Genomic DNA, 16,941 nt, shown 5'->3' with positions numbered 1-16,941 from the left:
CTTCGAAGATTAGGTTGACTACATGTAGTAATGTTCAGGAAACCCACCCATTCAAGTCATAGTCCTCTAAACAACTCTGAAAAGTGTTCACCTGTTTCTAATCATTGCTTGTAAGTTAATAAATTTAGGGAAAAATGAAATAGAAATAAAGAACTTGTATAAGCAAAGTATATAAAGTTTTCATGTGATGTTAACAACTAGAGATAAAACACAAAGTAAATATGTAAAATCAATGACTATGCAAGTTCAAGGCTTATCCTAGCCTAATGTGCCAACGGAGTTTGCTATGCTTTATACGTATTACAGTACAATTACATAAAGCCCAATTACACACAAAAACCTTGTTACAATTATAGCAGTGAAACAATAGAGAAAGGAATGGATATTGCCTAATGACTTAAATTTAAAAGTTTGAATTTCAGGATATAAATTTAAGTCCTCAATATGTAAACAGAAATGTATATAATAACACATAACACCAAAAAATGAGCCATTATAAATTTTTCCTACTATTTCATTACAAAATGTAGAGTATACACCAATGGCCACCAAGGAAAAGAAAAATAATTGCAAGATATGTCAGTCTAGTAACTTAAAACATGACACTAATATTCATGGTAATATGTGAAACACTTAAAATGAATTTTTTATCCTTAGAGCAACAACGCTGGCAAAACATAATCATTTACATTGTTCATAATTTGAATCATTTTTTTGTTTTTCTCTTTACAGGAATTAATGAGGCTATACTGCGCATGATGCAGTTAGTGAGGCACTGTTGGAATGCACTGTATCCAGGGCTTTCCTGTTCAATAAATTCAGTTCAGAAGAAGAGCTTCCAGATATTGTGCAAAGCCAATTAAAACCACCCAGGCTTTGTGAGGGATCAAAGACCAGATAAATTTTTTGCAGGTTCAGAATCTAAGCAAAGCACTCTAGATTCCCAGTGAATTTGATTAATTTTACATTTGACTTTGACATGGAAAGTAGTAAAGGCTGGGGTGAGATCTGGAGGTATGCAGCCTTTTTTTTTCAGTATAGGTAATAAGCCTTTTTTACTAATGCTTGATTGCACTTCACAAATAGGTGTTATTTAATACTATAGAAGACAATCAAAACACCTTTACTGGATGAGTAACATTATGACAGTTTCTGGGATAGTCAATTTTTAGCAGGTTTTCACAAAAGCTGATTTAAAATATGTGCTTTTCTTTCTGCTGTTCCTGTAGGTGATTTCTGCAGAACATCTACTGATTTTCGTTCAAAATGTTATTGAACCACCAGGGTTATTTGTTATGTTTTCATTTACTATAGTGTCATTTTATTTCAGCGTTGTCATGTGAATAATAGGCAATCAGGGCTGAAACTTTTCAAAATTGCAGCCCTCTAGATGTTACAATTAAATCAATTACAAACCCAGAATAAACAATTTTTAATCACATGAAACATTTCTGCTATATTATACTATTAAATTCTGTTATGATGGAAATCTAAAGTCCATAGAATATTTCAAGAAAAAATACTACCATTTGTACAAACTCCCTCTTAGCCTGATTAATAAACTGAAGCTCAGAAAACGATGTGCATGAAAACAGCTGTTCTTGCCAATAATGACATTTTATTTTCAATTTCAGTACTAACACTGTGTCAATCTAAACAATACTTAAGTACATTATGTAAGTATAACAACAGTGACATGACATAAAACAAAATGTACCACATTCAGGAAGAATCAAAAGTAAACAGTGCTGAGAGGAAGGCAATTGTATCTGTGCAGCAGCTGGTGATGAACCATTGCCATCAGGAAGAGGAATGTGAGGCATAGCAAAAGAGTGCTGCCCAATTATGCCATGCAGATGCACTGAAAAGGAAACCAAAAATTGAATATAATCCAGTGACATGGCTTTGATGGTAGCAGTATTTTATACATGGGCAGACACATCTAGGAGAACAGCTTTGTTGGAAAAAGAGAAATTTGACAAAGCTCCATTCATTGACCATAACATGACATTCGTGCAGTTTCACCTTATCAAAAGAGGTAACTGTGTGAATGAATCACTGAATTACATTGGCCATTTTCAAAAACATAGCTATTTTCTTTTTTAAATTATCTACCTAAATAGGATTCTTAGTTCTAAATATGTGGATCAGTGCTTCAGGGGGGGGAGAGTGCTGTTGTTTTTCTTCTTAGGGTATCATGAATTTTTATATAGGAAAACCACAATTTTAATTTACCACCGTTTGTTGTTCCTATTTAGATATATGCAGAGAGCAGCTTAATCTGTGATCTGTAATAGTAACACCAATGACAGGCACTTATACTAGGCAGCAGTGAAATTGTCAAAATAATTCCTTATTTTATTTAAGGATCGTGGTGAACACTGAGATTTCCAGTTTGGGAAATATTCCAAAACATATTGGCAAACCGAAACACTTCATGTATATGTAATGGAAGTTGTCCTTCCTTTTTCACTCCTTATAAATGTGCATGTGTGAGCAGAATTCAGACAAACTGAGCAGGATGTTTTCCTGTATCCTTTGAGTCCAAAAACCACAAAGATTCAAGAGACATTGGTAACTGTTAGAGACAAACGGAAATTCACATCAGCAGGATATTTGTAACAGGTGAGTTTACCTGTGGACTTGTCAAACTTAGGAAGAATCTGCGTGGCAGAGTTGTCCATTTGCAAATACACAGAACAGTGACCACAGAGTAGAGACTCAAGGAAAGAGCAGTTAACTGTGGTTATAAACCCAAATGATCTGTTCTGACTGTGCTAATACAAAATAGAAGACTGCAGAGATACACGAAGTGTCCAGTTGGAAAAAAAACCTGTCACAGTTCACTTTCTGATTGGCTGTGTTATGACTCAAGATATAGTTTCAATCTACCTAAACTATGAAAAATATGAACAAATGAATAGTTCTAACATACACTCCTTCACATCTTCAGACACTGAAAAGACAGGGATAGCTGAAAATATAATCAGCTAACCAGCTGAAAAAAATGATGATGGTGGTGTATATGACTGCTTATATTTTCAAGGACTATTATTAACACTGGTACACTCAAGTGTTAAAAAAAGGAAAAGAAAAATAATTCTGAGCCTTCTTAAATAGCATTGATTTCCTTATCAAGTGTGGCCTGCTATTATATCATCAAGGCAGGAATACTGAAATTTACTTAGCACTTATGCACTCTACTGAGAACAAATCTGCGTCTGTATATCTCATTCTTCCACCCATGTTCCTGACCATATTCTCATATGTATACATCATGGGGTATATCAACAACTGGTTCCTTCATTTTGAGATTAAATAAATTATTTGTGTATTTGTGAGAAAGAGATACCAGTGGACTGGAGAATCAATGCTTTCATAAGATAGTGTTTGCGGGTGTCACCTTTTGTTATGGGCTATACTTCTCTTTAGGTGCATTTTGGACTTTTATTTTCACACTTCGTATAAAGTTTCCTATTTGAGATCAGGGCAAAGATTATTTCTTACTAGATGTTTTTAGGCCTATTATATCATGTGAGGTTTTTTTAACCTATATACTCTTCTAAAATCCTGAATTAGGAAATATTTCTGAAGAACTTTCTGGCATTTTTTTCTCTACTGGAATTTCCAGAAAGATACAGAAGTCTATTCTTCAGTACCTAAGGTATCAGTTGCCCTACACCTTAAGATGAAGAAAAAAAAAAAAAAAATCTTTAATTACTTCATTGATTTTTAAAATTATTTCATTCTACATTATTACCCAAACAGATTTCTAGAGGTAATTATGCCATGTCCTATATGGTTTTTCACATACCACATTGACAAGTAAAAGAACTAGAATATTATAAAGGAGAATGTGGAGCATAAAACTGTAGATATGAATTACAGACACTACTTCATAGTCTAAGGGAAGGTGACTGCACTGTAACTCTTAAACCTTAGAGATGTACTCAGCCCATACTTCCTTAATAAGTGAGAGGGCTGAGACTGAAATATTACTGTGTAGTTTCCAGGAAAAGTGGATAAACTGATCCTACCGTATGTATGAGGTATTTAAACTTGCCAATTATATTGCTCTCTAAAAAAATCTCCCTTCCAAGGTAAAAAAGGAATTTCCAGCACTGTCATTTTCTACATTGCCCTTGGCCAAAAAAATTTATTCTATTTAACAATGCCCTGCAGCTTAATAGGCTTGTTCTTGCCAGGATGCCACTCTTCCCAGTGAAATAGAGTTTTTAAAAGCTCTTTTGGCTACCTTAATCCCTTATTCTCTTATTCTTCCTATTAAAAACAAAAGTGTAAGAACAACTGTGCCCACAGTTTTAGAAGCAATTTGGAATTTGCAGCCAATGAAATGTGGCAGGTTCCTTTTTCTCACTTTCTACACCCATCATCCACCACCAACCACTCAGTAAAAAGAAGGAAGAATGCAATAATGATTTTCAGTGATTTACAGCTAATGTTAAAACTCCCAATAACTTATACACATATTTTGAAAGATACAAAGTCAACTTTGGCATTTACAGGGGTACATTATCTGGGGGAAAAAAAAATATATATATATATATATATCTTTGAAAGCAGTTCTAGTTATAGCAGCATGACCAAAATGAAACAAAACTGCCAAACAGCTACTAGGTTTTGAACAGAAAAGGGGCTTGTATAGCAGTGATAACATAAAAATTCTCCTAAGCTAAATTTTCCCTTTAGATACTGTAAATCTTGTACAAAATCCAATGGGAGTGGGATCTGTATATGTGAGCAAAGAATTTACCCCCTGTGCTTGTATAATAGAAAGTTAAGATGGTTAAAAATGGCACCCAAAAGATGAATGAATTTCTAAGGAAATAAATTAGGTTTGAAATTACTATTGGAACATATGCATTATACAAAAGATCATGAAATCCATTTCGTCTGACATATTGTACAATGAGCTACCAGAACATTTGCAACTGATAGAAGCGTGTAAGATCTCATGTATTATTCTTACAATAAAGATTACACCATGGAAGCCAGCTATTATACATCCTATTGTTCTCTACCAACCTGAAGGTCATGAACCAGGGATATGACTTGAGCACCTTGGTCCAGATTTTGAGTTATAGAGCATACAATAAGAATTAAAAGCCTGATTCATATCCCCTATGCATCCTTTCTTACCTGCAGCAACTTTGTCATAAAAAGTATAATGAAGAAAAGGAATTAGAACACATTTGCAACAACCAAGGGAGAAAAATATACCATGTAAGGTAGAAGTCTTCTTCTACAGGATTTTTATGACTGCAGGAATAAAATAGCCCAAATTTAAATGACTGTATGTTTTCTTAAAGATTCCAAAGGAAAGCAACATATGGATGCTCTATGTTTAACATAATGAAAAACAAACGCTCAAACCCCACAAAATTCCATTTTAAAAAGCTGAAAACTACACTCGGAATCAAATGCAATATGTCCAAGAAAATATAGAACTGTCACAAGCATCCTCTTCTATCCAGAGTTATTAAATCTACATGATGAAACCAAACTTTAGAACACATTTTTTCAAGTGCAAGGAAAAATACTATATATACTATAGTATTTTTCTATTAAAAACCCCACATATATACATTTTTCACATTTTTTTTCAGGAAGCATGAGCTTGCAAAGGCTGGTTTCCTTTTCAGTCAGGAAGAGAAAATGCAGACGAAAACAAGAGGGAGGTTGTGGGGTACAACCTTACAATGTCTGCAATCTCTTTGTACAAGATACATTACTAGTTCAAATTCAGGACGGAGTGACAGCTGCCCTGTTTGTTTCTTTTCGGTTGCAGTCAATCAGAAGTCTATACCATTAGAAATAGACAGTTTCTTCTAACATGGTGAAGGCTGGAGGTATGATTTTTGAATACAGCTGAGCAGACACAAAGCCAAAGAGCCCGAGGAAGGCACCATTCCCAGTGGTGACAGTGTAGCTGTCCCAGCGGAGCAGCCTTAGCGCTTCCAACTGACACACTAGAGCAGCCACCGCTTTTCCAGCCTGGAATTTCAAATAATTGTATCCAACATGCCTTGTATTTGCTTAGCCCTTAAGAGTCAGCATTTCTGTTAAACTGAATAGTAAAACAGCTAAAAGTAGAGAGGCTCAGAAAATGTTTGGAAACATCTATCTACCTTCTCAGGAAAACATCGAATGGGTTTAAATCCATTTCTATTCAAAACAAACTTGATTCAGTGGGATTAATATGTATATTTAAAGTGTAATATGAAATTAGTAAAAAAGATAAATGTGAAATAAATACAAAGTACAAGAGTACTTTGCAAAACCCATATTGCTACTTTGGGACCCTGGCTCCTGGTGGACTTTTCTATAGCTTAAAGCAGACCTGAGTGTATCCACTCTACAAATAATGATGCACAGTCTTTTATGCCGAAAGGCTCCATAATGCAGTTGGGGATTTGTATGAGCTGCTGTTAGGGCCAGATCCTGCATCAGAAACTATTTTGATCCTTCACAAAGCTGCAGGAACTACTGACAGGTATCTACAGTTTCTTCATGTTCATAAAGGGAAAGCTTAGAAAATATTTTTACAAGTATTCAGTTACTCTAATGGAGCAGAGGATGCATTCAAAATATCTTTGCAGCCTCCTCTGAATGAGGCATATACAGTTGGAAGAATTTTGTTTTCTCATTATGAAATGTCTTTGAAGGGTAAAGACAAATGGACTTTACTATTTAGAAAAAAACTCACAACCCTCCAATAGTAGCATATTACTCTGGCAAAATCATAAGAAACATGGATGTCAGACTGCCTGATTTTGGTAACATATTAATGTGAAATAATTTTTCCAATTTACAAAAAAATTATAATTACATTTACTGTGTGATATTAGTGCAATAACATTCTCAAGCACCATCACTGTGAGGATTTTATAAATGCCATAAGAAGAAATATAATGTAATATTAAAAAGGCAAATACAGAGTACTAAAATATTATTTTTCTATATTATGCCTATGCTAAAGAATTGATTTTTTTTTTTTAATTAATATTACAGGTAGATTGCACAAAGTCCTCTGTTCAATTGCATTGAATAGGACAATCAAAGTGTCAAACTGACTTGCATTTTGCAAATGGGGAGCAGAGGTGCAAAACATATTGGGAGTGAATGGGGACATTTCAGTGTCTAATCTTCATGGAAATTTCCTGTTTGTAGGAAAAGCCAAGTAAATTTATACGAATATGAAAAAATCATTGGTATTCTCAGTAAAGTGGCCAATGGACACTTCAGTGGAAACAGCAGCTTTTCCATTCTGAGTTAGAGTACAAACAGCAATAGTAGCTTACTATACTGCCCAGTCCTAGTAGCAGAATTTGTCATCCATTCTAGGGATGAAAAGTCAGTTCTCATTGCTGGCTTTACATACTTACATATAATATATTTAAAGCAAGTCTTCATTAGAAGATGGGCTAGCAGATACATTTTGATAGTGTTTATATTTATATTATTGTTATGATTTATACAGAATTGATTACTGAACAGTCATCAGCTGGTAATGTCTCTCAGCACCAACTCCAATCAGATGTCAGTAAGGGAGCTGGGGGTATAACACTGCGTATCGATGGTACCAATGCTGGGTTACTCAACCACTCTTACATAATAAATCTTACAACAGAAACATGCACAGTTTATGGCAAACAAATGAGGGATTTCACATGCTGCTCAGTTTTGTATATACACCAAGAAAGAACACAGCCCATAAATAAGATTGTTTGGAAAACATTTACTGCTGTCATACTGATAACGCATTTTAAATCCTGGGGTTATCAAAAAAGTGGATTTTTTTTTCTCCATATTGTTTGACAGCTGAAATTAAACAAATCCTATTGAAGTACAAAGCTAATAGAAGGTTTACTATGTGTGTCATTAGCACCATCCATATAAGGAAACAGAAAATATGAGGTGTGGATTTTTAAAATATGATAAAATGAGAGCACCATTAGAGACATATGAAGGTGTGACTTCAGCCCAGGCATCTTCTTATTAGAATCAAAGTGACTCTATCTTACATTAGTAAATAATCACTGTTGTGTGATTCAAGTTGACATCTTTCAAATTATTTTATCATGCCAAAAATATATATTGCATTTGAAATATGTTTTAACTGTTACACCGTCTTAGTAAAATATATGACATATAATGATTACCTTACCATATGCTGCTGAATTCCTTTATGTTCAAACATTGTTAACCTTAAATGATCAACTTAATTTATAAGTTAACATATTTTTTAGCCTTTTCTTTAATTTAACATTCTATTATTTATACAGATAATCTCAAAGTTCATATGTTAGACTGTTTAAATCTCATATCAGTGCCCAGGTTCAACACAAGCATTCCACTGTATTTCATTTTACTTTCCTTTTAAAAGAGGGGGAAAAAAAAAAAAGTAAAATTGACTTATATCAAAGAGATTTAGCTGTTTCTTTTCTCAAAACACAAGAAACCATACATTCCACATGATTTCTGCACAAAGCTCTGGTGACTGTATTTTGAAAACATAATATAATTTTCAAGGATGATTTTAAGGCAATTAGATGAACATGATATAATTTTAACCAGAAATTAGAAACTTTGAAAGTGACAAAAGGTTTTGGGTTGTTCTGTTAGATATGCATACATACCTTTAAGGTTGTCAGTTTTGAAAGAAAAGGATATTTGGAGTGTTTGCTTTGGAATAATAGTGAAAACTTCCAATTAATGCTTAAATGTGACAAATTGTTAGGATGATTATATTAGCAAGGCTATAGACAAAATCATGGACACACATGCAAATTCAACCTAAATGCTGTACTGTATCTTTTAAAGACTGAAGCATAAAGGCCAGCCTACAGTTTGTGGTGACTTGGTTTTTAAAATTCCCTACAATAGATATATTATTTCAAGTTTTTTCCAGAATTTAACATATGTGCTTTAATATATGCATTTCTCCAATGCACATTACCGTTCCCCTGTGCTTCTTGTCAGTTTATATCATTTTATCTTAGGTTGACTTTTTTCTTGTGTTTTGCCCATGATTATCTTCCATTTGTTAGTTTTTGTTAGGGAGCTGCCAGGCCAGAAATACTTCTCATCTACATAAAGGGAATTTTAAAATGCTTATTTCTTATGGCTAAACTCCCTCACATCTCCAACTTCTCTTTCTGTGTTTCTGAGAAGCAAATGCTTAGGGCAGAATATGTATGCTGCTTGTGCCGAGGCAACCTTTATGAAAAAGGTGCAAACATTTTATAGCTAGCTACCTTGACAGGTGTATTCACATGTGTAATTTTTCAGCCCATTCTCAAATCCACTTACTTCAATGGCCTGGAATCAGGAACACTAAATGGTTAAAACTAAGGGTTTGGTGGATTTTTTTTTTTCTTAAAGCAGTGCAAGTCTGAGGTGTATTAACAGACACCAAAAATGGTTACTTGCAATACAGGTATAAGCTACCTATACGCTTTTAAGAGAAGAAATGTTTTCCTTCCTTGGGTTTTCCATGTGGAAAACAACTAACTTCCCTTACAGAAAATATGGATTCTCCAAAATTCAGAAAGATTAAAAAAAAAAAAAAAAAGGAAAGAAGAAACTTTTAGCAAAGTAAAACTATCTGGAAGCTTTGGGGAGAACTGAATGATGTGATTGGCAGCCTACATTCTGTTACTTTCTTTTATGTTTATGTACACTTCTATGCCTGCAGCACATAAATACTGTTTGTTAAACTTCTGTTGTTATGGCAAGTCGAAGTCACTGCAAAAAAATATAAGCATGACAGGCTGTATCTGAGTAAAAGTAGCCACACATAATTTTCAAAACAATTCTTCATAAAGAAACTGGTCTACAACTCTACTGATGGGTCATATTTTTCAAAGCTCTATCTTTCTCATTGAACTACAGTTCTCTAAAATAAATTGTACCAAACATAAATTTCTAATGATGTTATCAATGAAGTTGATAACAATTTTGCAAAACAAAACAAACAAAAATCGCTGTTGTTTTCACTTTCGATCAAGGAAAAATACTAATACTTTTCTGCAAAGAAAAATCTAAAATAAATACAGAAGCAAATGCTGATCTCTTATAAAATGGAAAGAAATTCTTCAAAAACTGTAAAAAAAACCCCAAACAAAACACTCCAGGTCATATCAAAGCATTTCTAATACTATTTGTAAATGAACACTGGTAGCTGAGAATAGACACATAGGATCAAACCATAGGTCCATCAATCTAGCCAGCATCCTGCTCTGACAATGGTCTAAAAGAGGTGTACTAAAAGAATAGTACAAGAAAATACATAAGAAACAAGCACTTTTCCCATAGAAAACTATCACAACTATCAGCTATTTATGTCTCAGAGACTTCTTAAGCAAACATTATATGCCCAATTTTGTCCCAATGCCAGATAAACTTCTAGAATCTGCAAGGGCCCCTGCTAAGGAGTAGAGCTACAGGACACATGGGGCAACAGTTCCCTTGTGCTTATTCTAAATGTGCCACCTCCTAGATTCACTTGGTGCCCCTGTGTTCTGTGCTGGGAGTGAGAGAGCCCAGTCACTTGTATTTCTCCCTTCCATGTTGCTCTATATCAAACTTCTGTTTAGTCTATATCACACATCAGTCTATAGATTTTCTTTATTCCATACTGAAGAGTCCCAGTCTACTAAGATGTCCTGCACAGGGAAGCCGTTCCACACCCTTGATCACCCTCCCAACTCTTCCTTTACGCTCTTACAGTTGTACCTTACACACTGCTATGAGGTGGAAGGGATGACAGCTGCATACAGGAGGCAGATGCAAAAATAGATTTATGCTGGTTTTTATATATTTTCATCTTAGCAATTTATGATACTATATTTGACTGCTGAGCACAGAGATTGTTGCAATCTTTGGGTTATGATTATCTGTTATAACCTGGAGATCTTGCTCTTGAGCAGCAGTGGTCAGATAGGGGCTATCAATCCTGTTTGTAAAGTTAGGATTGTTTTTTTCCCCGGTTACACAATTTTACATTTAGTGACACTGGATTTCATTTGCCATTTTATTACCAACTCACTTAGTCTTAGGAATTTCTTTGCAGTTTTTCAGTCAGCACTAATATTAACTACTAATGACCTCGTATCATCAGGAAAATTGCTACCACATTATTCATCCCCTTTCCCAAATCACCTACATTGAGCAGAACAGGTTTCAAACCCCAGTGGAAGTCTGGTATAACTCCCCATTTACTTTTTTCATCTTTTTGCTGTTTTTTGTTTGTTTGTTTTTAAGTGGAAAACATTTAATGAAGCCATTTCTCCTTAGAATTAAGCAGAGTTACTTCTTAAAAACAACTAAATTTTCAACAGTTTCTGTATTCAAGTGCCAGTGGTGGTGTTCTTCAAAAAATCTCAGGAGCCTGTTTCTGGTTTAGTGCAGTGATTTCAGGTGTATCATTCCCAATTATTCCCCTGTTACTTGCATTACTTTTAGATGCTTCAAATAAAAATTATGGTCTAAACAATAAAGAAACTAAGCATAAGCCTAGAACAATGTCATGGTCTTAGTTAAGGATTTGCATGAAACTAATAAAATTTTCTTAAAGAGCTAGAAGTAGAGCTACAGCATCACTAATACAAGCACATGCATTATCTCTCTAAAAATGCAGATTCAACTGAGACATCAGACAGCTAACTGACCAGCTCTGTCAATGTATGGATACCATCACAAAATTTTTGTCATTGAGAAACCTTTGTGTGTGTCTAAGCTCAAACAGGAAAGCTGTTGTTGGGACTACAGCTCTAGCAGAGAACCTAACAAATGCCAAGGTTTATTATTTAGCATGCAAAACATACTGTGTGAATTCAGCATACAGACATCCTATGCATTACGGCAGCTGTGACTTCGACTGGGAGTGTTATGGTCAGTATACAGCAGCCACATCAGGTGCCTCAAAAGACAGTAAGCTGCCTTCTGGTCATGCTTGCAGGATCCTGTCTTGGGTAATGTTTCCTTATAAATCTCATATGAAGGGAAAACAAATCACAGAATGGGGCCAGCCAAAGAGACAATTCTTTTTCTTTTTTCCTTTATTTTTAATTTATGGCCATATATTTCTGCCATTATAACATTTTAAAACATTTTAGAAGTGACACAAGTTTCTGCCAAATGAAATCTTCATGTTCTTTCTTTTATAGTGGAATACATAGTATAACATGCATGTAACATCCAAACAGGGAGGTTGTACTACCATTATGTGTTATATAATAGTATATACATAACAGAAGCAAATATGTGCAACATGGCATCTAGTTTCTTGACCAATACAATAACAAAAATCTGAATAAGCAATGCTGATATGACAGAAGAAAACTGTGGCTTTTCCAGTTCAAATCCTTGATGATCCTAAAAAAAATAAAAAGAGGAAAGAAAATAATTTATTACGAAGCAACTAGATATGGGTAAAGAAAAGGTTTAATTACATCTAAGCATATTTGCAGTGATTCATGATGGCTATTTACATCAAATGATTTTTTAAATATTAAATATTAAGTCCATTTAAATGTAATAACTTGTATGGCAAATTTTCATCTTTATTTCAGAGCCCTGCTATTTTAAAATTTGTCATTAGAGCTAATAAGAAATTATATTGAAACTACTCCATACATTTAAATGAAGCATAAATCAATTATTGAAGCAAGGAATTTTTTCATCATTGTAATGATTATTGGAATAAATTTAATCTTGAGATGTTTCATAATGAAATCTGCAATAGTAAAAAAACGACATGGACTTAATTTTTACTATGTGCTATTTAAAAGTGTTTCTTATTGGTGAAACATTTAAAGGAATACACAAAAGACACAGTTTCCTATATAATGATGAAATATAAAACCTAGGCGAAGTCGTTCTAACTTTGTGGAATTCTATATCTAATTTTTCATCAGACAATGGAATTGACTAACTCTCTTACTTCTTGCTCTATCCTGTAGTCTTCAGAAAGAACAGCAGAGAACCAAAGTGGCTATAATCATGTTTCTGATATGAACAGGTAGAAGTGCATGAGGCTTGGAAAATATAAAAGTGTGAAACACACTTCTCTGCATCTCATCTAATAGAAAATGAGAATAGCTGTGATTTGTCAGCAACAATGTCTGCCCAGTGTATTGCTGTGAGAAGGGCAGTACAGTGGATGCAAATGAGGTGCCTGGTGACCATTTTATTATCCCCAGATCTTTGTAACCAGCTGGGAGGAGCTGTTTGGTCAGAATAGTCAATGGCTGCACTTTGACAAAAAATGGGGATGGGGCCAGTCACTGACAGAAATGTCCCCAGGTGTGCTGAGAAGGTTATTATGGCATCATCCCTCATCTCCTCTGCTCTGCTAACAATGCTCACCTCATTTGCCACTCATCAAATGTCTCTGCACCTTCTTCTCCTCAGGCACAGACCACTCTTCCCAAACTGGTCTGCAAGTCCGCTATCTTCTTGTCATTCAAATTTCTTTTAACACACATCTCTGTCTTCTCACAGTACCTCTCTGGGATCTGCTACTGCTAACAGAGTTGGCTCAGAGGAAGACGGGAGCAGCTAACAGGTACTTTGTCATTTCCTATAGGGATACCTTTATGTATTTAAGAACAAGGCTGTAGGACCCCAAGCACTTCAGATTCTTACTTGTCTTGGAATCATTCAGCTGTGCTCTGTGAAGCTGTGTTGGACCTGCTCCTTATTCAAAGTCCTGTGGCCCTTTTATCCAAAAACCTGGTGCTGAATGTTTGTCTTTCTATGAATTTTCAAACTTTTCATGGCTGCGAATGACACTGCTTGACTTGCCCCTACAGAGATGACATCATTCCAGATCATTTTTCTTCCCTACAGTGACTTCTCCACCAGAAAGACTTCCTTTGCAGGGATGAGATGGGACTCATCTTCTGCTGGTTAGCAGCACAATGAACAATTAGCATTCAGATACGCTATTCATAAGGTAAAAGACTTAACATCAACTTTAATGAGGGTTTTTTTCTTTATTATTTTCTTCTGAAAAGAACAGCATCTAGAACGTTGTAGTTATACTCTTAATAAGACCATGTGACTTCTTTCATGCTGGGTTGGTTTTCTGGATTTCTTTTGATAGAGTAAAATATTTGTTATTGGATACAACAACGTATGCATATAAGAAAATTAAGATGTATATGTTTGGGATACTGTCTATTTATTTACTAATAAATATTAAAACATGGTCACTTATCATTTATAAATAGAATTCTGTAGAACAATATTTTTTCAATGTTACTTAGTGATTTTTTTAATAAATGCATCATTCTTTGATGCTTTGTAAACATGTTTTGTAAATAAACATATACAACTATAGTAGAAAGACATAAAGTGCAAATGAATATTGGTAGCCACCTTAGCTCTACTGTTCACAGGAAGTTCATAAAAGCATAATGATGCAATGAGAAAACCGAAATCCTTTCCATCAAACACAAATGTAATGTGAAGATTAGACTTCTGGAGACTGATTCTATAATCTTGACACAGGAAAACCTTCTTGTTTTAGTAGAGATGGTCTGCTTGAGAAAATTTAGAGGAATAAGGCCTAGGTTATAGCAATACTAAAAACATATACCAAACTTTCCCTCAGCTTCTGTGGAACCAGCTTTTATCTACTACAGTCTCAGACTTCTCTTTTACTTCTGTCTCAAAATGGAAGCAGTTTTAAATTTTAGACTTCCAATCTTGTTTCCTAAGGAAAAAAGTGTGATCTGATATCAATGTCTGTTTCTCTTAACCACATATGATTTTTAACTTGGTTTGACCAAATTTTAACCAAACTTGGCAGATATTGTGTAAATGCTTAGCCAGGTAAAGTACCTTGCCTGATGGAAACATATTTATTCTTGGCAGATGCAGGAAATAGAGGATGAAGCCATTGCAAACCAGGTTCGTTATTATTCTGCCATCAGAATTACATCTTTTTTGAAAGGTGCAGGTCTATTAGATTGAGCGGTGCTAGGGAATAATTAAGACATGATTTCTAAGTTGGACTGTAACCATTTGATCTATGGTGAAAGAAACTTCTGTATTTTGCAGTTTTTTTAATTCATTTGAATTAAAATGTAGAAAGACAGCTGTACCTAGACAACTGGTCCTTTTTTTTTTTTTTGCTGGCATGCTGTCTGCTTCCCAAGTTTATTTAAGAAAAAAGAGTGTGTTCATGGATTGTCTGTTTCATGTTTCTACTTACTGCCTAAAAAAAACCCCAAAAAACCAACATTAAAACCCTTTTGGTTTGTTCAGTCCACTCCCTGATAATGCTGGATTGCTTCAGACCACATCATCACAAGGAACACGTGTTATGTTTTTTTGAACACCCTGAGCAATGGTGTCCCCATTTTTCTTCTTTATAGTACTATTAGAAAATCCTATTTTAATCTTGCTAACACTATATTAAAAGAAGTGAAAGATCAAGCACACATAACCTTTTTAAACAGTCCTCTGTGCACTGGTAAAATAAAACTTTACTTTTAATAGGTGTGCAAGAGTCAGGGCACTGAATTCCAATAAGCATTTTCTATCCTTGCTTTTTTAATTCCTTGTTTAAAGACAGAATGCTTGTTTTTCTTCCCCATGGAGAAAATGTGTTCTAGAAGACAACAGAAAGAACCTGAAGGATACGTTGCCAACAGCATGTCAGGGATGATTACTTCAAAAGAAAAGAGAACCTCCTGTTTTGACATTGGGCAGCCAGTAGAGGAGAGCAGAAAGAAGCTACGAAAATTGCCTACATATATAACTCAGATCCAAAATATAAAATTGTTAGCAAGTATTCTCCTCTCCTTTGAAAGTATGTTAAAAAAAAAAAAAAAAAAAAATCACTCCACTTTTGACTAGATCTTGTCCAGTGTAAGAGACAGTGGTAAGTCAACATGACAAATGGAAAGACGACTACAAATGGCTAAACCAAAAATGTCTGTGGTGTTATATAAGTTGCCAAATCAAATGAGAAGAAATTACAGGTCTGACAGTCAAAAAAATGAGGAAGAAGATGGGAAATCCTCTATTAAATCACTAAAATCCAAAAGAGAAATGAAAAGGAAAATCCTTTTATTTTATATAAACTTACCACATCTGTGAATTTCTCACTCCAATTTGCTATGCAGTTGCCACAGAATTCCCTCAAAAGCATTAAAGAGGGTGTCTTCACAGTAATAATTCACTGTTTAACAATTATTTCATCTTATTATTTGCAGATATCTTTTCTAATATAGAGTTTAGAACTTCTTCTAAACCTAATCTCAGTGTGTTACAGAAGTGCACAGTTGTGATATTGAAAGATTTCATCCAGTACTTTTATAACTTGTTACCTAACTTCTGCTACATTTGCATTATAAGTAGCTGCAGGGCTAAATTGCCCAAGAAAGTTCTAACTGATCCTAATTTAGTCAAATAAAGATAGATAAATTAGTCTTTCTTCACGTGAGCTGTTTACATCTTGTTCATGCATACTGAAGCTCCTATTTTCACATCTCTGCTACTTTGTTAGTAGAAGAGGTCAACCCTAACTCCAGGTGCTTCTACCAGGATGGTCTGTGAGAGTGTCATGGGCAACTTCAGTTCCTTAGGAAGTGAGCAGAAGCAGAATCCTTCACCTACAAATACACTTCAGGGAACCTAATTACATATTCCCTTCTTATACCCCTACAGTCCTCTAATCTATATGCTTCAGATTAGTTTCCAGGAGCATTTTCATAACTTGTTTATAAATAGCTTGCCACATCTTTGCCACTAGGTTTTGCAACATTTCGTATACTACCTCATGAAAGATATGTTTAGGACCTGTCACTATCTCCTGTAAAGGGGAAACATTTCTGTGCAACTTTTCAGGAAGCAAAGCAATTAATGTGATTATTTTACAACTTGTGCTGTAAATTTCTATAAACT

Source organism: Strigops habroptila, chromosome 4 (assembly GCF_004027225.2).
Source record: "Strigops habroptila isolate Jane chromosome 4, bStrHab1.2.pri, whole genome shotgun sequence".
Taxonomy (NCBI): Eukaryota; Metazoa; Chordata; class Aves; order Psittaciformes; family Psittacidae; genus Strigops; species Strigops habroptila.
Note: the sequence above shows the minus strand (reverse complement) of the source record.